The sequence below is a fragment of the Bubalus bubalis genome, chromosome 13, assembly GCF_019923935.1.
Source record: "Bubalus bubalis isolate 160015118507 breed Murrah chromosome 13, NDDB_SH_1, whole genome shotgun sequence".
In the NCBI taxonomy this organism is placed as follows: Eukaryota; Metazoa; Chordata; class Mammalia; order Artiodactyla; family Bovidae; genus Bubalus; species Bubalus bubalis.
Window position 1 is genome coordinate 39,343,331 of NC_059169.1, and position 24,618 is coordinate 39,367,948.

At 39.2% G+C, this 24,618-nt stretch overlaps 1 protein-coding gene across 4 annotated transcripts in view; it reads left to right on the top strand.

Moving 5' to 3' along the window:
- TBC1D4 (TBC1 domain family member 4) overlaps positions 1-24,618 on the top strand; it is a 215,327-nt gene that overhangs the window by 98,158 nt on the left and 92,551 nt on the right. The window lies entirely within an intron of this gene.

Sequence of the window (24,618 nt, forward strand, 5' to 3'; positions counted from 1 at the left end):
CCAAACTTTACTAGTAGTCATTATATTTGTCACCACCAAGAATTCACAGTTAAAAAAAAGGCCAGGTTCATTTGAGAATATCCTTGATGGATCAGTAGAAATTACTCAATTTATTGAATTTTGTCCATTGAGAACACATCTTTTTTAACATATGTGACACAATGGGAACTGCATACACAAACACAGTGGTTGTCTAGAGGAAAAGCATTTGTGCATTTGTATGGGTTGTATGGTGGGCAGAATAATGACCCCAAGTATTTTGGTGCCCTATTCCTCGGGACCTCTGAATATATCACCTCAGGTTGAAAAACTGATTTTGCAGATGTGGTTAAGGTTAAGGATCTTGAGACGGGGAGCTTATCCTGAATTATACAGGTGGGCCCAGTGTAATCACATGTGTCCCTAAAAGCAGATGAGGAAGGCAGAAGAACAGCTTACAAAGATGTGATATAAGAGGGACTGGATCCCTGTTGTTGGCTTTGTAGGTGGAGGAAGGAGCCACAAGCCAAGGAGTGGGATTATTCATTATTTTTAGTGAAATTGCATCATTTAAGTTCATGTGCAAATGATTTGTTGTTAAATGTACTTTATTTAAATGTATTTAATTTAAATCTAATTTTAAATGTATTTTATTTAAATGTATTTTAAAGGAATTAAAAATATTTAAAATTTTCTCAACTGTAATTTCTAAAATGACAAATACTAACATAACCACAAGCACAAAAGTTCTTTGAAGTCTTTCATTTTAAAGAATGAGAATTGCTGTTCTAGAGAGCCCTTTAAAAAGGATGATAAAGATCTATAATTATTGACATGGAAAATGCTTAGGGCATGTTTTCAAACACAAAGGAGGTCACAAAACCGATGCTTAGAACCATCCTATTTATTCAAATTATTATTCCTTAATTATATGTGCATAGAAGAGATCTGGAGGATGTTCACTAAAATTTCATTCATTTTTGGATGAGTTTTTTTCTCATTTGTACTTATCTTTATTACTTTATTATTTTACAGTGAGCACATATCATTCAAAAAACAACAAAGCTATATAAACCCGCATTTTATTATTTTACAGCAGATGTTTTTATAAAAACATATTCCTGACCCAGGGATCAACGCTGGGTCTTCTACATTGCGGACGATTCTTTATCATCTGAGCCACCAGGGAAGCCCAATAGGAAAACCATATAAAGCATGTATAGTGTGTTCACAAAAACTGTTCTTATAGCGCATTCTTTTTAGACATGCTAAACAGTAGTTGAGGTTTGTGGTCCAAATTTATTGCCCTAAACTTTAATGTAGTCAGTCATTTGAATTACATGTTTAATTAAGGTGATATTATTGGTAGCTTGACCTAGTAGATACTGATATTAGATATTTGGTAATGTGACTGTACATTAGCAACTTTATGAACCTTTTTGTTTTCTGTCTAGTATTTGTGGATAATCCTTGTAAGAGGGAATTAAACTGATGATGTTTATAAAAACACTGCAGATTGTTTAAGATCATAGCAGGTTGCAGGGACTTTGTAGTGTACATAGTTAATCATAAGAAACCCAATGTTTGATATCAACTTACTGTTATCATGAAATCACCTTTGATCTTATCCTTCTGGCAAGGTTGGAAATTGTTATCTTCACTGTCTTGATCCAGTTAGCATGATTTAGAGTGTGGGTTATATAAATCTACAAAATGTAGGACAGTTTCTTATCTGTAAAATGAGGATAATAATAGAATTACCTCCAAGATGGTTGTGAGGATTTAAGGGATAAAATATGTAAAGCATTTAGAACAGTGCCTGGCACATAACAAGTACTTGATAAAAGCTACTGTTTTCTAGAAAGTGCACAAAGTAAGTAGGAAGCAAATAGTACTTACAAAGAGCTGACTTCTCCCAATATTCATTTGCAAGCTGTTCCTGTATTTACTTTAGTGATGGCTATGCAAAGCCTCTTATCAGCTTTTCCTTTTAGAGTGGGCACCTGCTTTTAGAGTAGGTGGCATTCATAATTTGATTAGTACTGTTTCCCCAAGTGAAGACACTCTGGTTTTGAGCAAGAACTTATTTAGTATTCTGATCTAGGAAGGTAGGCACAACCACCAATTTTTCTTTGTTTGTTCATTCATTTGTACACTCACTTTTGCAGACATACATTGAATGTGACCCATATGGGCTAGGGTTTGTGCTAGAGACAGAGAAAAAGGCTTGAGACACATCCGGGCAGAAGCCCTTGGTAACTAAAAACGATATGTTAAGTGTCTTTTGCGGGGGACGCAGTGGATGCTGTGGGCGATTTGAAGGGCTGTGTTATGGCTACTGGGTTCTTGAGCCAGGCACCCATTGGAAAGGGCTCTGAAGGGAACTTTTCTCCAGGGGAATTGTGTTAGTCAGAGGTCAATGTAGGCAAAGGACCTCCCAGGCTGAAGAGCAGCATAGCTTTGTTCTTGGTCTCACTTGTTCCAGTTCTCTGAGGACATCTTATCTTTGCTGATATGGCAGTTATGCCCTAGAGGCAGTATGCAGGGAAGATTTATTTGTGATGCTGCTGTGTTCTTCACATTCTGTTCACTGGACTAAAAGACAGCATTTGTGTTTATCCAATATTTATAGGTCATCAAAATCTTTAGGAGTATTTCAGAAAGGCAAGGAGGTTTCTGAAAGATTTTTCCTTTAGGTTCTTTTACTCATACCATAACTTGAGGGGTTTTTAAAGAATACATTTGAATCAGTTCTAATGAGGTGGATGAAACTGGAGCCTATTATACAGAGTGAAGTAAGCCAGAAAGAAAAACACCAATACAGTATACTAACGCATATATATGGAATTTAGAAAGATGGTAACAATAACCCTGTGTACGAGACAGCAAAAGAGACACTGATGTATAGATCAGTCTTATGGACTCTGTGGGAGAGGGAGAGGGTGGGGAGATTTGGGAGAATGGCATTTAAACATGTATAATATCATGTATGAAACGAGTCGCCAGTCCAGGAGAATGGCATTGAAACATGTACAATATCATGTATGAAACGAGTCGCCAGTCCAGATTCGATGCACGATACTGGATGCATGGGGCTGGTGCACTGGGACGACCCAGGGGGAGGGTATGGGGAGGGAGGAGGGAGGAGGGTTCAGGATGGGGAACACAGGTATACCTGTGGTGGATTCATTTCGATATTTGGCAAAACTAATACAATATTGTAAAGTTTAAAAATAAAATAAAATTAAAAAAATAAAAATATATGTAATTTAGAGATTAATTTTATTTCAGAAATGTTGAAGAAATGCCTCTCTTAAAATATTTTTTTCCCTGAATCAGTCCACAAACTCATAGATGAATCACAAGAAAACCATTCAACTGGCATTAGTATAAGAAAATATTTTTTATTATAATTGAATTTTCATAAACATGGGCTCATATTCTTATCTTTTGCAATCGTATGTCTTTTTGCTGTTTTTTTTTTTTTTTTTTTTTTTTGGCCCCTTCATCTTTTCACGTTGACAAACTGAAGTACAATTTTCAAGAAACTGGAAACTTCCTGCTAAGTTGATTTGAAGCAGTGCTGCATGGGTGTCCAGGAAGGAATATAACTCACTGGAGATAAGTTTAGAAGTGACTTAAGAGCTGGACAGCAGGAGACGAGAAAGAACAGTTTAGGGAAGTGGACAGATGGTGTGTCCAGGAAATAGATTATGAGAAAAGAGAGAGTTTTAAGCAAGGAATTTCAGAATCTTGTAGGAGACACATGGAAGAAGACAGATTACATACGAGTCAGAATTAAGTACCATGAGGCTAAAAACAAAGTGTTCATGCAGTTTATTCAGTAGGTATTTATTGAGTGCCTACAGTATGCCATGAGTGGGAGGGAGATAATTTCTATTTGAAGAATTCAGGATAGGCTTTTGATAGAGTTCATAAAATTTAACTTGCCCATGAATGGTATACAGAGGACAGAATTCTAAGGCAGTGCTGTTCAATTGAAATAAAATGTAAGCCACATATGTCATTTTAAAAGTTCTAGTAACCACTTTACAAAAAGAAAAAAGGAGTTTAAAAAGTACAAACTTGCAGCTATAAGATAAATGTTGTGTGGATGTGATGTATGGCATGGACATTGTAGTTAGTAATACTGTATTATTGAAAGTTGCTTTAAGAGTAGATCTGAAAAGTTTTCATCACTAGAGAAAGACATTTTGTAATTTATGGTGATGGATGTTAACGAGGCTTGTTGTTGGGATCATTTCACAATATACGTAAATACTGAATCATTATGTTTTATCAGTTCAGTTCAATCACTCAGTCGTGTCCGACTCTTTGCGACCCAATGAACCGCAGCACACCAGGCCTCCCTGTCCATCACCAACTCCCAGAGTTTACCCAAACTCATGTCCATTGAGTCGGTGATGCCATCCAACCATCTCATCCTCTGTTGTCCCCTTCTCCTCCTGCCATCAATCTTTCCCAGCATCAGGGTCTTTTCAAATGAGTCAGCTCTTCGCATCATGTGGCCAAAGTATTGGAGTTTCAGCTTCAGGATCAGTCCCTCCAATGAACACCCAGGACTGATCTCCTTTAGGATGGACTGGTTGGATCTCCTTGCAGCCCAAGGGACTCTCAAGAGTCTTCTCCAATGCCACAGTTCAAAAGCATCAATTCTTTGGTGCTCAGCTTTCTTTATAGTCCAACTCTCATATCCATACATGACTACTGGAAAAACCATAACCTTGACTAGATGGACCTTTGTTGACAAAGTAATGTCTCTGCTTTTTAATATGCTGTCTAGGTTGGTCATAACTTTCCTTCTAAGGAGTAAGCGTCTTTTAATTTCATGGCTACAGTCACCATCTGCAGTGATTTTGGAGCCCAGAAAAATAAAGTCAGCCACTGTGTCCACTGTTTCCCCATCTATTTGCCATGAAGTGATGGGACCGGATGCCATGATCTTTGTTTTCTGAATGTTGAGCTTTAAGCCAACATTTTTACTCTCCTCTTTCACTTTCATCAAGAGGCTCTTTAATTCTTCTTCACTTTCTGCCATAAGGGTGGTGTCATCTGCATAACTGAGGTTATATACCTGAAACTAATATAATATGTTAATATATCAATACCTCCTTGCTCATAACATTTGTTCAATAAAATTTTGCTGAGTCAAAGGATTTTAAAAAAGAAGTAAAAAGAAATAGGTGAAGTTAGTTTTAATAGTATACTTTAGTATATCTAAAATATTGTAATTTCAGCATATAATCAGTATAAAAATTATTAATGAGTTCTATTGCATTTTTATACTATGTGCTTGAAATCTGCTATGTGACTGTACCAGAATAATATGAAAGGGGTAGGTTCAGGTTGAAATAAGATTTATGGTTATTTTGTGCATTGGTGCCCCATTGCTACCTCCTAAGAACTGTAAAAGTTGACTTTGAAACCACCAGCCAACATGGTTCTATTTGGAAAAAACATTTATAAATTTCAGTGTTGGCTTTGAATGGGATTTACTGTCATGGCCATCAGAAGTGCTCTGTTATCTTTGTGTGAAAAGCTGTAATCTCATGATTGTCTTGGAAGGTTGGTCAGAAGATTTTCTGCTTCTTCCCTTTGGGAAAGATGTTGAAACACCTCGTCCACTCTTAAGTATGTATTTCTTCAGTTTTGACATAAGATCCTTCTTTTTAGAACTGTTCTGTGATTTAAACACTCTGACCTAGCTAACCTCCATTTTTCTTTTTTGATTAGCTCTGACTGATGCCTTTTTTCCTGATGAATCATCGACGATTATGACAAGAATGCAGATTGTTCCTGATTTCTGTTCTCTCTTCTTTTTTAATAAATAGAATTTTAAACTAGGTATGTGGCCATCCAGAAGCAGGACTACATTTCGTAGCTTTCCTTACTGCTACCTCTTTCTCTAGTTTTGGCCAGGGGGGTATAAGTAGATTGTTTTGAGAGGGCAACTTCCTTAAGAAACCTTAAGAGTGTCCACTATATTTGTGTGTGTGTGTGTGTGTGTGTGTGTGTACATACCTCTTGCTCTCTTTCTCTGTTATTTACTCCTTACTCCTGCTGCTTGCAGCACAGTTGCCACTGTTTTGGACAATGGGGTTGAGTCCCCCAGGGCATAGCGAGAAGATAGAAGGAACCTGAGTCTTTGATATTTAATGACACAATGTCAAAACAAAACAGCCTTGGACTGTCAACTGACTTTTTTTATGAGAGAGAAAAAAACTTCTGTTTTGTGTAATCAAATGTTGTTTTGTGTTTCAGTCATAGCAGATGAACCCCGTCCCAACAATTGGGTTCAACAGGTTATATGTAATATTAACAGCTTTTTAACATCTATGTTAATGTATATTCTCATAGACTTATATACTAGTCAGGACTCCTAGAGGCAAGGGTGAAAACCCTCCACCCTATGAAAAGATCCTGAGTGAACCCAGAATTGGAGGAGAACAAGAGCACATTTGGGTTTCCCTTGTGGCTCAGCTGGTAAAGAATCCACCTGCAATGTGGGAGACCTGGGTTTGATCCCTGGGTTGGGAAGATCCTCTGGAGAAGGGAAAGGCTAACCACTCCAGTATTCTGGCCTGGAGAATTCCTCAGACTATACACACTGTATATATACAGACTATATACTCTTTGCGACCCCGTGGACTGTATGGGGTCGCAAAGAGTATATAGTCTGTATATATACAGTCTGTATAGTCAGACACAGTATACAGCCAGACACAGCTGAATGACTTGCTTTTCACTTTCCCGGGTGGCGCTAAGTGGTAAAGAACCCACCAATGCAGGAGATGTAAGAGACGTGGATTCAATCCCTGAGTCAGGAAGATCTCCTGGAGGAGGGCATGGCAACCCACTCCAGTAATCTTGCCTGGAGAATTCCATGGACGGAGGAGCCTGGCAGGCTACCATCCATAGGGTTCCAAAGAGTCGGACATAAGCAAAGCGACTCAACATGCATGCAACAACACTTTAGTCCCATCTCCAAGGATGTCTACAGCCTGAGACCCCAGGACTCTCTTTCTCTAAGTCTTGGTTTTAATTCTGTTTTTCTGTAGGTTTCATTTTGTGTTGCTGCTGCTACTGCTGCTAAGTCGCTTCAGTCGTGTCCGACTCTGTGCGACCCCAGAGACGGCAGCCCACCAGGCTCCCCCGTCCCTGGGATTCTCCAGGCAAGAACACTGGAGTGGGTTGCCATTTCCTTCTCCAATGCATGAAAGTGAAAAGTGAAAGTGAAGTCGCTCAGTTGTGTCCGACTCCTAGCGACCCCATGGACTGCAGCCCACCAGGCCCCTCCGTCCATGGGATTTGCCAGGCAAGAGTACTGGAGTGGGTTGCCATTGCCTTAGACTAATTTTGCTCCAGTGAAGTGATATGGCCACCTCTTTTGCCAGACTAACTTCCTCAACAGCTCGGGAACTCACATGGAAAACAGTTGTATGAGTATCTCACCTCCTGTTTGAAAAATACTAGGGAGTTTCTCAGATTGACCTGGCTTGGGTCATGTGCCCACCCCTATATCTGTCACTGGATCCACTGAGATTACATGCTTTCCACTGTGGTCTGCTTTGTGGGGAGTGGGGAGATTGGGCTCCGGAAGGGTGCAAACATTGACAGCATCTACTAGAACCATTTGTTCTAAATTGAGGTGGATGCTATTTAGATAAAACAGTGCCTATTTCAGCTGATAAGTGATAAGAATCATCTTATTCTTTCTTGAAAGCTGTCACATGTATGAAAAATGGGGACTGCTAGTATGAGGACTGCTAGTTTTCTTCGAGTTTGCTTTCTGACTTTGAAGTTGTGAATTTTTGCAAGATATAACACAGGTAGATCCCATGGAAAATTTTAATGAAAAACAGTTCTGGCCAATTATCACAGTATACAGGCTAATTATTAGTTACCACCAGATTTCTATAATTTCTTTTATCTGCAGTCAAGTTGATTATATTGTCAGCCATGAAGCATTGCTGTAACTATTAATCTTTTTGAAATAGATATGAAAATGCATTTGGGGTATTAAAAAATTAAGACTATTACAACATGAAGAATATTTCAGTGCCAAACCTTCTATTTAGAATTCTCAAATGAGGGTTTCCTTCAAAGAATTAAAATTTACCAGTTAAATGTTTTACATACATGAAATCTGGTAAATAAAAATAATTTTGGGGGTAGAGGCTTTGCATTACCAATGTTTACTTGAAATCTTAACAAATTTATGAAAGATCAATTAATTGAAAAGTAACAGTGTCATATGATTGAGTTCTGAAGGGGAGAGGAGATGTCTGTCCACAGGTCATGTCCAAGAGTGGATAGGACTGCTTCTGCTGGGTAAAGGCTAGTCATGTCACAGTACACTCATCCAGGTGGTTTCAAGCGATCTGGTGACATTTCAGAGACCTCAAAGGTAAAGGTTTATTGCTTGGGGAGTAGTATATTTATTAATCTGATTTTAAGTCAGATGCCTGTAAGGTGCACAGTCAGAAAGTGTTCCTTCTCTAGGTCTGAAAGTCTCAAGCTTTTCATTGTTTTCTGCAATCAAAGATGACACGAACCTGGAGTGGTTTGCATCTCCTTAATCATTACATGAATTTGAGCAAGCTTGGGGAGATGGTGAAAGTAAAGACAGGGAAGCCTGGCCTGCTGCAGTCCATGGGGTCACAAAAAATCGGACATGACTTAGCGACAGAACAGCAATCATTATATGGTTTCCTTTGGTATCATTTAGCCAGATCACACAAAGAAGGGCAAGAGGGAGATCTTTGATATTTACTGAACAAAGAAGCATATCTTTAAAGAGCTTATATCAGCTCTGAAAAAAATTGTTTTTCTGGTGAGAAACTTTTCTAGGTACAATCACCATGTCTTTAACAGAGAAAGAAGGAATGATGGTCCCAAAGGCAAGTCTTGATACAAGATTTTATTGTACTAATTTTTCATTTCTCTGAGTGCCTTATGACCCACTGTTTTCAGGAGTTTACCTCCACTGGAAGGGTTGGAGAGCACAGAGAGCATTCCAAGGTGTATAGTTGCTATGCGGAGATACGCTTTTCCTTTCATCCACGGAGAGGACAAGTCAGATCAGAGATCAAGCATCTGGTTGCTTGTTGTTTTTGACTGTGCTGGGTCTTCAGTGCTGTGCACAGGCTTAGCTGCAGTCTGTGAACTCAGTTGCAGCATGTAGGATCATAGTTTCCTGACTGGGGATGGAACCTGGGCCCTCTGCATGGGGAACAGGGAACCTTAACCACTGGGCCACCAGGGAAGTCCCCTGGATGCCTGTGATTGCCTTTCCTTCCAGCCTAATTTTGGAGAGTAGCAAATGTACATTTTCCTTTTTGTCCTTGAATAGCAGGCGGCTAGGACTTTTTCTTTTTTGTGTAAGGAAGAAATTCGCACATTTAGGGGTTAATAATAAGGTCTACAAGTCACCCATGCCTCTGAACATAAGTTCAAGAATGTTGGATTATTTTCCTCCGCAAGATGCTCATTCATCACTGCTGTGGGGTATAAATATCTGAGGTAATAAGGAAGGCCAGGACAAAAATAGGTTTCTGAGAAACTCGTGACACTTTTTGCTTTTTGATAACATTACAGCTTTATCGTCTAATCTCAGCTGGAGCTGGTCCCGTCCAGGTCCCTCTGGGTTTAACCTCTTGTCTCTGGCCTCTTTTCCAGAGTTCGTTCTGTTTCACAACCCAGCATTGCTCAGAAAAGCTCTCTTCTCAAGAGTTCAGACGTTTCATAAGTTAAAACTACTTATCAAGTGTCCAGTTTTACTGCTTTATTTAGATGACTATACTTTCATATGTTACGATAAAGAACCAAGACATATCTTTTTTATTAGGTTTATTATGTCCTGTTTGAAAATATCTAACAGATTAAATGTTTTGAAGGGTTGATATTGACATACTCTAATTTTTTGTTTATTAACTTATTAATTTATCTCATCAGTTAAAATTCCAGTTAATTTACTAGCCAATGGTTAATATTCTAAGACTAAAATGGGAGCAGTGGTAATAAATGGTATTTCATAAACAGTGGTATTTTTCAGTATTATAAAAAACTTAAAATTTTTTCTTTATTTTTTTGCTTAGGTAAACTAGTTCATGTGGGAAAGCTCCCTCTAGTGTTTGTTGTAGTAAACACAAATGATGTTGAACTGTATACTTTTTGAAAACAGATTTTCTTTCTTTAGGGCAATTTAAAGATTTGCAATGTAAGGTCCAGAGATTTCCTGTACGCCCCTGCCTCCCCACATTCATAGGCTCCTCACTGTCAGCATCTCTGATCAGAACTGTCCATCTGCGCCTACACTGACACATTGTCGTCACCCAAAGTCCCTAGTTTACCTTAGGCCTCACTCTTGGTGGTGTTGTACATTTTGGATTTGGACACATTTATAATGACATACACCCACCATTACAGTCTCACACAGAGTATTTTCACTGTTGTAAAATTCTCTGTGCTTTGTCTCCACTATCTCCATTCCTGCAACCATTGAAACTTTTTATTGTCCCCATCAGTTCAGTTCAGTTCAGTCGCTCAGTCGTGTCTGACTCTTTGCAAACCCATGAATCGCAGCACACCAGGCCTCCCTGTCCATCACCAACTCCCAGAGTTCACTCAAACTCACATCCATCGAGTCGGTGATGCCATCCAGCCATCTCATCCTCTGTCGTCCCCTTCTCCTCCTGCCCCCAATCCCTCCCAGCATCAGAGTCTTTTCCAATGAGTCAACTCTTCACATGAGGTGGCCAAAGTACTGGAGTTTCAGCTTTAGCATCATTCCTTCCAAAGAATACCCAGGGCTGATCTCCTTCAGAATGGACTGGTTGGATCTCCTTGCAGTCCAAGGGACTCTTAAGAGTCTTCTCCAACACCACAGTTCAAAAGCATCAATTCTTCGGCGCTTGGCTTTACATGACCACTGGAAAAACCATAGCCTTGACTAGACGGACCTTCGTTGGCAAAGTAATAGTCTTTGCCTTTTCTAAAACATCATATAATTGGAATCATGCAACAGGTAGCCTTTTCAGATTGGCTTCTTTCACTTAGTAATATGCTTTTAAGTTTCTTCCATGTCTTTTCATAGCTTGATGGCTCATTTCTTTTTAGCCTTGAATAACATTCCATTGTCTGAATGTACGACAGTTTATTTATTCATTCACCTACTTAAGGACATCTTGGTTGCTTCCAAGTTCTGGTAATTTTAAATACACCTGCTTAAAACATCAGTGTGCCAGTTTTTGTGTTGGTATAAGTTTTCAATTCCTAAATACCAAGGAGCAAGGTTGCTGGATTGTCTAGTAAGAGTATGTTTAGTCTTGTAAAAAGAAACCCAGTATATTGGATTTCCCTGGTGGCTCAACGGAAAAGAATCTGCCTGCCAATGCAGGACACATGGGTTTGATCCCTGGTCCATGAATATCCAACATGCTCTGGAGCAACTAAGCCCATGTGCCACAATTATCGAGCCTGTGCTCTAGAGCCGAGGACCTGCAACTCGTGTCCGTGCCCCGCCTAGAGCCTGTGCTCCACAACAAGAGAAGCCGCAGCACTGAGAAGCCAGCACGTTGCAACTGGAGAGTAGCCCCTGCTTGCTGCAGCTAGAGAAAAGCCTGCACAGCAACAAAGACCCAGCACAGCCAATAAATTATTGTTTTTAAAGTATGTTTAGTTTTGCAAGGAATCACCAAACTATCTTCCAAAGTGAGTGAACCATTTTTCACTCCCACCACCAGTGTATGGAAAGTTCCTTTTGCTCCGTATCCTCATAGCATTCGGTGTGGTTAGTGTTCCAGATTTTGGCCATTCAGTTAGGTGTGTAGTGGTATCTCGTTTTCATTTGTATTTCTCTGATGACATATGCTGTGGAGTATCTTTTCATAATGGTTATTTGACATCTGAATATCTTTTGGGGGGAGGTGTCTGTCAAGGTCTTTAGTTTATGTTTTAAGGTCTTCTTTTATTGCTGAGTTTTAAGAGTCCTTTGTGTATTGTCAGCAAAGGTCCGTCTAGTCAAGGCTATGGTTTTTCCAGTAGTCATGTGTGGATGTGAGAGTTGGACTATGAAGAAAGCTGAGCACCAAAGAATTGATGCTTTTGAACTGTGGCGTTGGAGAAGGCTCTTGAGAGTCCCTTGGACTGCAAGGAGATCCAACCAGTCCATCCTAAAGGAGATCAGTCCTGGGTGTTCATTGGAGGGACTGATCCTGAAGCTGAAACTCCAATACTTTGGCCTCCTGATGCGAAGAGCTGACTCATTTGAAAAGACCCTGGTGCTGGGAAAGATTGAGGGTGGAGAGAAGGGGACGACAGAGGAAGAGATGGTTGGATGGCATCACCGACTCAATGGACATAAGTTTGGGTAAACTCCGGGAGTTGGTGATGGACATGGAGGCCTGGAGTGCTGTGGTTCATGGGGTCGCAAAGAGTCGGACACGACTGAGCGACTGAACTGAACTGAACTGGGTATTGTGGATAACAAGACTTTATCAGCTGTGTCTTTGGCAAAATGTTTTCTCCCAACCTGTGGCTTGTCTTCCAATTCTCTTGATACTGTCTTTTATAGAGCAGAAGTTTTAATTTGAATGACGTCTACCTTATCAATTTTATCATAGATTGCATCTTTGGTTTTGTATCTAAAAAAGCATCACCCTACCCAAGGTCATCTGAGTTTTCTAGATTTGAGTTAATTTTATAAAGAGTGTAAGGTCTTTGTCTAGACTAATTTTTTCTGGCATGTAGATGTCCAGTTGTTGCAGAACCATTTGATGAAGAGACTATCTTTGCTCTGTTGTTCTCTCCTCTGTCAAGGTTCAGTTGACTGTATTTATGTGAACCTATTTCCGGGCTGTCTATTTTGTTTCATGAATCTATTTTTCTGTTCTTTTGCCAATTCCACACTCTCTTGATTATCATAGCTTTACAGTAAGTCTTGAAGCCAGATACCACCAGTCCTCCCACTTTGTTCTTTTCCTTCCGCTTTGTCTTAGCTATTCGGAGTTTCTTGCCTCTAGATATAAACTTAAAATAAGTTTTCCAACCTGCTGGGATTTGATTGTGATTGCATTGAATTTATAGATCAAGTTGATATCTGGGCAACAGAGAGTCTTCCTACTCATGAATATGGAATATTTCTCCATTTATGTAGTTTTTCATTGATCATGTTCATCAGAGTTTTGTAAATCTCATATAGATCTTATACATATTTTGTTAGATTTATACCTAAGTATTCATTGTTGGGTTGCTAATATAAATGATATTGGGCTTTTAATTTCAAAATTCACTTGCTCATTGCTCACATATAGAAAAGCAGTTGATTTTTTTATATTAACATGTATCATGCAACTTCTTTTTTTGACTGTACCACCTGGCCTGTGGGATCCTAGTTCCGCAGCCAGGGATAGAACTTGCATCCCTAAGGTGGAACTGCTGAGTCTCAATCACTGGATGCCAGGGAAGTCCCTTGTGTATCCTTGCTATAATCACTTATTAGTTCTAGGAGGTTTTTTTTTGGTAAATTTTTATTTCATATATTCTGCAGACAATCATGTCATCTCAGAACAGTATTATTTCTTCCTTTCCAATCTGTATACTTTTAGTTTCCTTTTCTTGACTATTAGCAAGGACTTGTATATGATGTTGAAAAGAATGGTGAGAGGAACACCCTTGCATGTACTTGATCTCAGTGGAAATGCCTTGAATTTCTTACCATTAAGTATGATCTTAGCTGTAGTTTTTTTTTCTAGATCATTGAAGAAATTTCCTTCTATTCTTTATTTGTTGAGAGTTTTTACCATGAATGGGTGATGGATTTTATCAAATGCTTTTTCTGCTTCTATTGATATGATCATGTGATTTTTCTTTTTTATTCTGTTGATGTGATGTGACATTAATTGATTTTTTAATGTTGCACCACCTACATACTTGGTCTTGGTGTATAATTCTTATTATACATTTTTTTTGGATTTGTTACGCTAGTATTTTGTTAATTTTTGCATCTATATTCATGAGCGATATTGTTTGTAATTTTCTTATGATGTCTGTGCCTGGTTTTGATATTAGGGTAATGCTGGCCTCATAGAATGAGTTAGAAAGTATTTTCTCTGCTTCTATCTTCTGAAAGAGATTATGGAGGATTGGTATCACTTTTTTTTCTTAAGGGTTTGACAGAATTCACCAGTGTATCCATCTGAGCCATGTGCTTTCTGTTTTAGAAGATTAGTAACTAGTTATTCCATTTAGGCCTATTCAGATTATTTATTCTTGTCTGTGTTTTGGCAGATTATGTCATTTAAAGAAATTTTCCCTTTCATCTAGGATATGAAATTTCTGGTCATGGAGTAGTTCATAGTATTCTCTTATTATGCTTTTATTTTCCATAGGATCTGTAGTGCTGTTCCCTCTTTCATTTCTAATATTAGTAATTTGTGTCCTCTCTCTTATCTTAGTTAGCCTTGCTAGAGACTGATTGATTATGAGCTGTATATTTTTAAAAGTCTCAGCATTAAGCAAATAATAGGACTGATTTGATGAATAGAAAATCTTCTGTTGAATAAACACATAGGGGGTCAATCTTACCTTGAAAGTGTTTTGTGATTGGGTGGAAGGTTATGCTGCATTTGAAAGTGGGTTTCATAATGCCAGCATAAGTAAATAAATAGCAACTTTTCAGGATTGTTTCTTAGATGCCTCATTCTGTTTTTCTACAGTTTAAAAATGAAAGATTAACTTTCTTGATGACATGGCTGCAATAAGTTTGATTTTCTTGCATTGATGCCTTTGCTTATTTCACCTTTTTTGGTTGTATCTGTATAAATATCCATATCTGGAAAAAAGAAATATAAAGTTACTTTTCACAAGTGATACAAATATTCTATATTCACACTGTGTTATTCTTATTTTGGTAAGGTACAGGACACTTTTTTCCCCTACCACATGCAAACCTTTTCTAAAATTTATTTCTTATACATGCATACATGCCTGCTCAGCTACTTCAGTCATGTCTAACTCTTTGGAGTCAGACATGGACTGTAGCCCGCTGGGATCCTCTGTCCTGGGATTTTCCAGGCAAGAATTTTGGAATGGGTTGCTATTTCCTCCTCCAGGGGATCTTCCCAACCCAGGGATCAAATATGCATCTCCTGCACTGGCAGGTGAATTCTTTACTACTGAGTCACCTGGGAAGCCCCCTGTTTTTATACAACTATTACTTGTATGGGTTAGCTCCCCATCTCATCCTAGGCAGAAAAAATAGTTTACCTGTATTATTTCACTTCAGGGTGCAAAACCCTGTCTTCTAATTTCTGGTTGATTCCTGAATTTCATCTAAGATACTTGAGTTCTCAAGTTAAACCTTCAGTTAAATGCAAATTTCTCCATGAAAGAGTTGTAGGAGTCGCGTTTCTACATCATCACAATACAGAAAGTGTAGCCTGAGAGTTCTAAAGATAACATCACTTCACAGTTTTGCCCACAGTAAGCCTTGAATTAAATGATTACTGATCAATACTTATTTGATCTTCTTCCCCTCCTTACCTCAGCTGATGATCATGCTTTCAATTTTCCTAAGAAATTAAAGCATTCAGAGGTGAAATTCTCCAAACTCTGACCTCTATGTCTTCCTCTATCTGCACCTTTTGAGATGAACTATCCATTCCTTGGATCAGTTCAAATTCTTCCACTGATTCCCTAGATTCAGTCCCCTCTTGCCTACTTAAAGATGTTGCTAGCAATTCTACCCTCATTCTCCACATCATCCATTTCTCCTTCACTATTGAAAACCGAAGGCTTCCCTCATGGCTCAGACACTAAAGAATCTGCCTACCAATGCAAGAGACCCAAGTTCAGTCCCTGGGTCGGGAAGATCCCCTGGAGAAGGGAATGGCTAACCACTCCAGTATTCTTGCCTGGAGAGTCCCATGGACAGAGGGGCCTGGCGGGCTACAGTTCATGGGATCTCAAAGAGTTAGATGAGACTGAGTAACTAACACACACTGGAAATTCTGTATTAAAAATTGTCATTTCTCCCATCTCTAAGAGAACCCTCTTTTGACTCACTTGTACCTCCAGCTACATCCCTAAAAGGTTGCCTGTACCTAATGTTTGGATTTTGTTCCTGAAATTTTCTTTTGAACCTACTCCAGGAAGGCTTTTGCCTTAAGCCTCACTAAAACTTTTCTTGTCAAAATCACCAATGATCTCCTAGTGCTTACTCCTTCTTTCTGGGAAACTTCTCCTACTTGGCTTCTGATTACCATTCTTTTCTGGTTTTACCCTAGGCTCTTGCTGTATTTTCCTTATGGCACCCCACTCCAGTACTCTAGCCTGGAAAATCCCATGGACAGAGGAGCCCGGTAGGCTGCAGTCCATGGGGTCGCTAAGAGTCGGGCACAACTAGCGACTTCCCTTTCACTTTTCACTTTCATGCATTGGAGAAGGAAATGGCAACCCACTCTAGTGTTCTTGCCTGGAGAACCCCAGGGACGGGGGAGCCTGGTGGGCTGCCGTCCATGGGGTCACACAGAGTCGGACACGACTGAAGTGACTTAGCAGCAGCAGCAGTATGTTTCTCCATCTCCCAAACTATAGGCATTGTGCATCAAATGGCTTGGTTCCTGGAGATATTTCTCTTTGTGTTTAGCTTATCATGTCTCTCTCCCTCTTGCTCTGTCTCTCTGTGTCATCTGTGCTCACTTTTTTGCGTAACTCCTCGAATCTCATGGCTTCAAATGCCATTGATATGCATTCCAGTTTTTCTTTCTCAGTTCTGTCCACACCCCTGAGCTCTAGACATGTATACTTAACTGCCTACTGACATCACCCCTTGGATGTCTGTAAGCTTTTCCAAAATTAACAATCTGAAATGAAGCTCCTACTTCTTAAGCCACCCCCATCCCTCATCCTGTTTCATGGCAGCTCCATTTTTCTAAGTCCTCTAGCCAAAACTCATAAAGTTCATTCATGCCTCCTCTTCTTTTATAGTCCATCTTAGATCCATCAACAGATCATGTAGACCATGGCTTTAAAATGATCTTTAGAAGCCTGTACCTTCTTACACCTTCCCTTGCTGTTGCTCTTGTGTGAACCACCCCTGGCTCACCCTGAGAATGGTAGGCTTCTGCACCCCCCGCATCCTTGCCATCTATTCTCCATACAGCAGGCAAAAAAATAAAAAAGTGTTAATCTCTCAGTCATGTCTGACTCTGTAGCCCACCAGGCTCCTCTGTCCATGAAATTCTCCAAGCAAGAATATTGGAGACGGTTGCCATTCTTTTCTCCAGGGGATCTTTCTGACCCAGGGATCATACCCCGGTCTCCTGCATTGGCAGGTGGATTCTTTATCATCTGAGTCAGGCAAAGGGATTCTTTAAACATGTAACTCAGCACTCTGCAATGGCTTTCTGTCTCACCATGGGGTCAAAGCCAAAGTCCTTTCAAGGCCCTGCAGGATGTAGATGCCCCCTGCTCCCCACAAGGGCCTCCAGTAATCTTCTGCTCCCTCACTCACATCCAGCCACATTGAGTCCTCACTCTTCCCTGAATACACCAGCTGGATCTCTGCTTTATGGCCTTCGTACTTGGTGTTCTATCTGCCTGGAATATTCCTCCCCCAGATACCTGTAAGGCTCACCTTCTTGCTGACTTCAGCTTTTTACTCAAATGTGTTATACAGATTCTTTTCTTTAAAATTGCAACTATTCTGACATCTCCTCCAAATTTTCTGTACCCTTTTCCTTGCATTATTTTGCTCATTGGCAATTTTCACTATCTCAGATCCTTTATGATTCACTTATTCATTCTATACCCCCTACTACAATGTAACTTTCATAAAGGGATTTTTTTTTTTTTTAAGCAGCAGCTTCTCACTTCCTCCATCTCCTTGCACAGCACATGTCAGACTTACATGTTAGATTTAATTAAACATTGTTGAATGCTTTCGCTGTCTCAGCACTGTGTCAGGCACTTGCACATTTAGTTTAATTTCCCCAGTTTACCTTTGAAATAAACATTGTGATTCTCATTTTGCAGATGAAAAACCAAGAGACTATGAAAGATATGGCATCTTTTTTACAGACAGTCATAGCTACTAGAATGAGCTTTAAACGCTAGACCTCTAACTGCGTGTTATGTGCTTTTCTAATATGCTGTGCTACAGACTAATCTTTTAAAAGACTGATGTTGTTTTTGAAATGGAATTTGAAAAGGACTGTCCTTGTCCTTTAAAAGTTACAAACTTTTAAAAGACTGATGTTGTTTTTGAAATGGAATTTGAAAAGGACTGTCCTTGTCTATCCTTTGCCATCTAACTTCTCACCCATCCCATCTTCTGTCTTATTTCCCTGTTTATTTATTCCCTGTCTTATTTCCCTAAAGTCAGCCACTACTAAGGATATTCCATTCTCTTAATCAAAATCCCTGCAGGGAGCTCAAACTGGTGCTCTGTGACAACCTAGAGCAGTGGGATGGGGTGGGAGGTGGGAGGCAGGTTCAAGAGGGAGGGGACATATATATATATATACACCTATGGCTAATTCGTGGAGAAGGAAATGGAAACCCACTCCAGTATTCTTGCCTGGAGAATCCCAGGGACAGTGGAGCCTGGTGGGCTGCCGTCTATGGGGTCGCACAGAGTTGGACATGACTAAAGCGACTTAGCAGCAGCAGCAGCATGGCTAATTCATGTTAGTGTATGGCAGAAACCAACACAATATTGTTAATTATCCTTCAATTAAAAATAAATTAAAAAAATATATCTATATAAAACATGAGTCCTTGGATTTCCTGTAAGTTACTCTTATTTATTTTACATCTGATCACTTTTTCAAATTTTGAATGGTCATAGAGGCATAAGTCATATCTTTCGGGGAAGGAATCAAAGATATGCAGTGAGGCAGAATGGAAGGGCAGCCCTTGGTAGGAAGTTTAAGGACTTTCTGTCTCTGATGCTTGAGCTAATGCAGAGGCCACCAGGAAAGCAGCAGAGAAGAGGTGAGCCAAAAATTCACTTGGAGCAAAGGAACTGAGAATATCTAAGAACTAAAGTCTAGTCTGAGAGGAAACTGCCTTGGCTGAAGCCCAAGATTCCAATTCAAGCAACTTGTCTGACTGCTGTGTAAATGGTAGAGATATTCTTGCTTTCTTTGGCTCCAAAGAGTCTCGCTACTTGTAATCTCATTATTTTCTTCTTTCTTGGTTTAACTTTTAATGTAAACCGTTTGTTTCCACATCTGTAAAACAAGATAGTAGGGACTGGTGATTCCATAAGGGACCCTTTAAGTTTAAAATTCTGTGATTTTAAAATCACTGCATTTTTCTATTCAGTTTTGATTCTAGACCTAGTGATAATCAGATACCTTTTTTACTGTGCCAAACTTACCATAGAATAATAACATATATTTAACCAAATACAAAGAATCACTGAAATACTTTTGGATAAAAGTTAAAATGGTTTAAAAACCAATTTTATTTCTTAGTGAGATTATCAGACAACCTCACCTTAAGAATGATAACACAGACTGAGCAGGCTTCCCAAGTAACTGGAGCTGGAACATCTTCATGGGTTCTTCAATAATGGTGATTTTTTCCCCTTGATGTAAGTAAGCTATTTCAGGGCACATATATTGCTTCCAAAATTACTTTCCATTGGTTGAAGATGAAGTTTTAAAAGCCAAACAGAAATTATATTTAATGACCAAATTAGTCTTTTCTTAAAATGCTGAACTAATCTTAATAGTTTCTTAAGTAAAATAGAATTAGAAAGGAAATCTACCTGTTCCCTAATGGCATATATTAGTTTCGAAGCAAATACATTTTCTTTTCCTAACTGTCTCTCTTTGATTGGGACTAGTTTAAATGATCAGTTCTTCTCATTTGTCAGGTTTTTGCAGTGTACTTGAAATGCTTCCTAGTATTCTTCCTCATCTTTTCTTAAATACCCTTCCCCTATTTTTTGTGAGGGCTTCCCATGTGGTGCTCAAGGTAAAGAACCCGCCTGCCAATACAGGAGAGACATGGGTTCGATCCCTGGATCGGGAAGATCCCCTGAGGAGGGGAATGGCAACTCACTCTAGTATTCTTGCCTGGAGAATTTGACGGACAGAGGCGTCTGGTGGGCTACAGTCCATGGGGTCGTAAAGAGTCAGAAATGACTGAAGAAACTTAGCACACACCTCTTTTTTGTGCTGACAGAAATCTTGCTGTGCCTACCATAATTATTATCAAAAGATTAATAATGAATCAAGCAGCAAAGATCATTTTAGTTGTGAAAGAATTTACCCAGTTATTTGCTTTACTTTGAATATTTTTTTACTTTAAGAAGCTTATTTTCATTTCATATTTGTATCCACTTTTTAAATGTTTGCTGAAGTTCATCTGTTGATCAGTGAATTCTATGAGGAAAGAAGACATTGTAGATTAATTTTCTCCTACTTTCATAATTAAAAAGCCTTGGACACTTAGGCTTATTTAAATAGCATAAGATAGACAATGGTACTAAAATTTAAAATGCTTCTTTTTAAAGAAAGCTAAGAGAGTCTATTCTTTAGCCCTGAACAATCAGTGTGTTTCCTGACTGTACAGTCAGGAAATACTTTACTTTTGAAGCAATAACGGTTATTCCCGGGAAGTTTTATAATTGGCTGCACAGTGATAACGTGGACTTGAACAAATACAGCAAAATTACTGCTGGCTTATCTAGAATGAAAGAGAACTTCTTAAGTGTGACAGAGTGCTGCTACTGAGGATTATATCCGTTTGGCATATTCACAGCTCTTGGAGAACTTCTCCAATTTTCTGCTGGCTTCCTGACCAAAGGTATCTTTTCCTTTGTGGTTTTCAGTATCCTGATAATTTTTCCACCCCTGGGTTTGCTTAGGCCTTTAGACATCAGCATGGGGTGGCTGTAGAATTTATTTTATTTTGAAATTAAGTGGAGAGTTATTTTTACAATACCATTGGACTTCTTGGAGTGTAATAACAAATTATGGTAATTAATTAATGAGAAACAACAGTCTGACATCCAGGGACCTAGTGGCAATTTTTTTTCTCCAGAGTGAGGAATCGCTTTAATGTCTGAATTTTGATATTTGAGCTTATATCCTTTTTTTTCTCTTAGAAATTATACTTTTAATAAATTTCTATTTTCTTTTTTTAATTAATTTATTTTAATTGAGGATAATTACAGTATTGTGATGCTTTTGCCACACATCGACATGAGATCCCTGAAAGTGTAAGGACAAAACACTGGCTAAAGGTGGCACCGTGCTTTTCCTAAATGTCATGAGGCATTTGAAAAAAGCCCAATTTATTTTATCATCTGTTGAATTGGTTATTGTGTGTTAATGGAAATGAATAATGTCAATAACTTACAATATTTCTGGCTTAATGACAGAGATGATTTTCCATTTCCTTTTAATGTATATTATTTTGTTCCTATATTGGCATCAATGCAGAAATGAGCTTGTAGAAATCTGGATTTAGATGAGATCTTAATGAACATCTATCTAGTCTTCTATTTTACTAGGGAGGAAATTTAGGTGCAGAATGACACAAATTCCTGGCAGATCTGGGGTAGAGTATAAATCTCTTAATTCCTGGGTAGAGCGATTATTCATTCTTTTAAAAATATTGTTATTGTGCGCTGCCATACAGTAAAACTTTTGCCTTGAATTGGCACTGAATCTGCATCAGACTCTTTGCAACCCTGTGGACAGTAGCCTGACAGGCTCCTCTGATCATAGAATTCTCAGGGTAAGAATACCAGAGTGGGTAGCCATTCCCTTCTCTAAAGGATCTTCCTGACCCTGGGATTGAACCTGGGTCTTTTGCATTCCAGGCAGATTCTTTATCATCTGAGCCACCAGGGAAGCCCATAAATCTTTTAATTCCTGAGTAGAGGGATTATTAATTCCCTTTTTAATATTGTATTTGTGTGTTAAAATTATGTGCTGCCATAGAATAAAACTTTCGCCTTGAATTGGCATTGAATCTGCATCAGACTCTGTGACATGTAGGCAGATTCTGAGCAGTGGTGTGTCCATGACAAGAGTAAGAATAACTAGAGTTATTTTTTTTAACGAAGTGCCTCAGCATCTGGAGACATTCCTGCCACACACGTTCACTTCCTAGCTGGAGCGAGCACTGAGGAGAGTACAAAGCGTCAGCTCTTCATTTTGGGGAGTGCCAGGTTTCTCATGAATTAGCAACAGGAATTTGCTAAACCTATCTCAGTCCTGGAGAACTTTCATCAGGGTTCTTGGTAGTTGTTCACTATTTGTATACTTCTGTTTGCTGACACCTGTCAATCAGTTTCTTCTGAGCATGAAATTCTCTCCCAGTGGTCACATGGAAAAAAACTCTAGTTAAAACACAAAGTCATCCCAACTCAGTCTTTCACTTAAGGGCTTACAGTATAATGTTAGAGAGAAAAAGAGATGTCGTAAGATGCAATACATGCAAGGAGTCAAATTCATTCAAAAGCACATATAATTCTAAATATATGTCAGTTAACACCCAGTGGTAAAAAATCTTCCTGCTAATGCAGGAGACACCAGTTCAATCCCTGGGTCAGGAAGATCCCTTGGGGAAGGAAGTGGCAACCTACTCCAGTATTCTTGCCTGAAAAAGTCCATGGACAGAGGAGCCTGGCAGGCTACAGTCCACAGAGTCACAAAGAGTCGGACATGACTGAGCACTCATGCAACATAGAAGAATACTGTTTTCCCAAAATGCCTTGTGTACGTGCAAGTACTGGATAGAGATTTTTTTCTCTTGTGTTGCTTCTGATTGATCTCTTAAATAAATGTCTCAGCAGAAAGTTTTTGTGGTCCTCTGATAACTCTTTTCCTCACCAAGGACATTTTACTGTCCTTGCTTTATCAGTGCGTCCCTTTGGTATGGGTGCTGATTGAGTAGGCACAATCTCCAGAGGGTCTTTCCTTCTCCAGAGGGTCTTCCTGACCCAGGGATTGAACCCAGGTCTACCTGTACTACAGGCAGACGCTTTACCCTCTGAGCCACTAGAGAAGCTCGATTGTGTAGGCAGGGGCTGTATAATGTTAACTTACATGTGTGATTACACTTAGAAGAAAAAATAGAGTGGAATGCTGTTAGATCAGTTTCATAGCTGGGGCCTCTTTGCAGCCCAGGTCATTGAAAGCTGCATTTAGTCCTGATCTCAGAGAGGATATTAAAGGCAACTAGAATCTATGTCTTATGGTGCAATTCATAATTCAAATTATTGGAGGATTAAATTACTTACTCAGCTTCGTCAAAGTGATAAGCTTTGCTTCTATCAACTGAGTTATTAACTGGATTATATTTAGATGTTGAGCTTTTACTTGCGGTCACGGGGAAGTGTCCTGTGGGACTATAGAAATTCAAGCACTAATCAGTTCTTCACATAATATCTCTCAATATAATAGTAGAGAAAAAGTACAAACATATAATATTGAGGAACTCATACAACTAATGTTGAACTGACTATATTTTCAGTCTCAGTGATAGGATATAACTCTAATCATCATTAAAATATTTGTCACAAGATAAAAATTCTGCAGGTTCAAAAACATCCTACAGATAATATTTTTCTTATTCTGCACTCCATAGAGAGACTTTGGAAATTTAATTGCACTAGAGTTGCAAAATCGGATGAAAAGTATTAGATAAACTATGGTTAGTGAGGAAGGAGGGGTTTTGCCTAACCCACTAGAGTCACTGTATAGACATTCTACAGGGTTGAATGTCTAGGTCAGTCTCCAGCCCTTGTCAGATACTAAAACAAAAAGAAAATGAGAGAGGGCTAAGGTTGCTGATCATGTGTAGTACAAAGCATCTGACTTCCCTGGAGATATGTCAGTTGTTCAGGGTGAGTCACTGAAACTATAGCATTTGGACTTTATTCTTTCCAGGAAATATTCTGCTAGCAAATGGAAAGTCTTGTAATTTTAAACTGTGAATACTCTGGCCATATATCCCGAATAATTATGTGAAAAAGAAGAAATTCTGGTTTTAGAATGGAAATGGCAACCCACTCCAGTCCTCTTGCCTGGAAAATCCCATGGACGGAGGAGCCTGGTAGGTTGCAGTCTATGGGGTCCGAAGAGTCGGACATAACTGAGCGACTTCACTTTCACTTTTCACTTTCACTTTTCACTTTCATGCATTGGAGAAGGAAATGGCAACCCACTCCAGTGTTCTTGCCTGGAGAATCCCAGGGACTGGGGAGCCTGGTGGGCTGCCGTCTATGGGGTCGCATAGAGTCAGACACAACTGAAGCAACTTAGCAGTAGCAGCAGCAGCAGCTGGTAGATTTAAAGAAATACCATATGTGTCTGAAGGTGAAGCAACCCTGCATATAAAATGATCTTTGTTTCCCAAAGGTAAAAATTACCAGAAAAGTTTTCCCCTGTCCCAAGTCCACATACTGAGGATCTGCTTTGTACTGGAGCTTATTCTAGACTATGGGGATACAAGGAAAAATGTGGGAAAAAACCCCAGAAATCACCACTCTCTTAAGGGCTTGCTGCTGCTGCTGCTAAGTCGCTTCAGTCATGTCCGACTCTGTGCGACCCCATAGACAGCAGCTCACCAGGCTCCCCCATCCCTGGGATT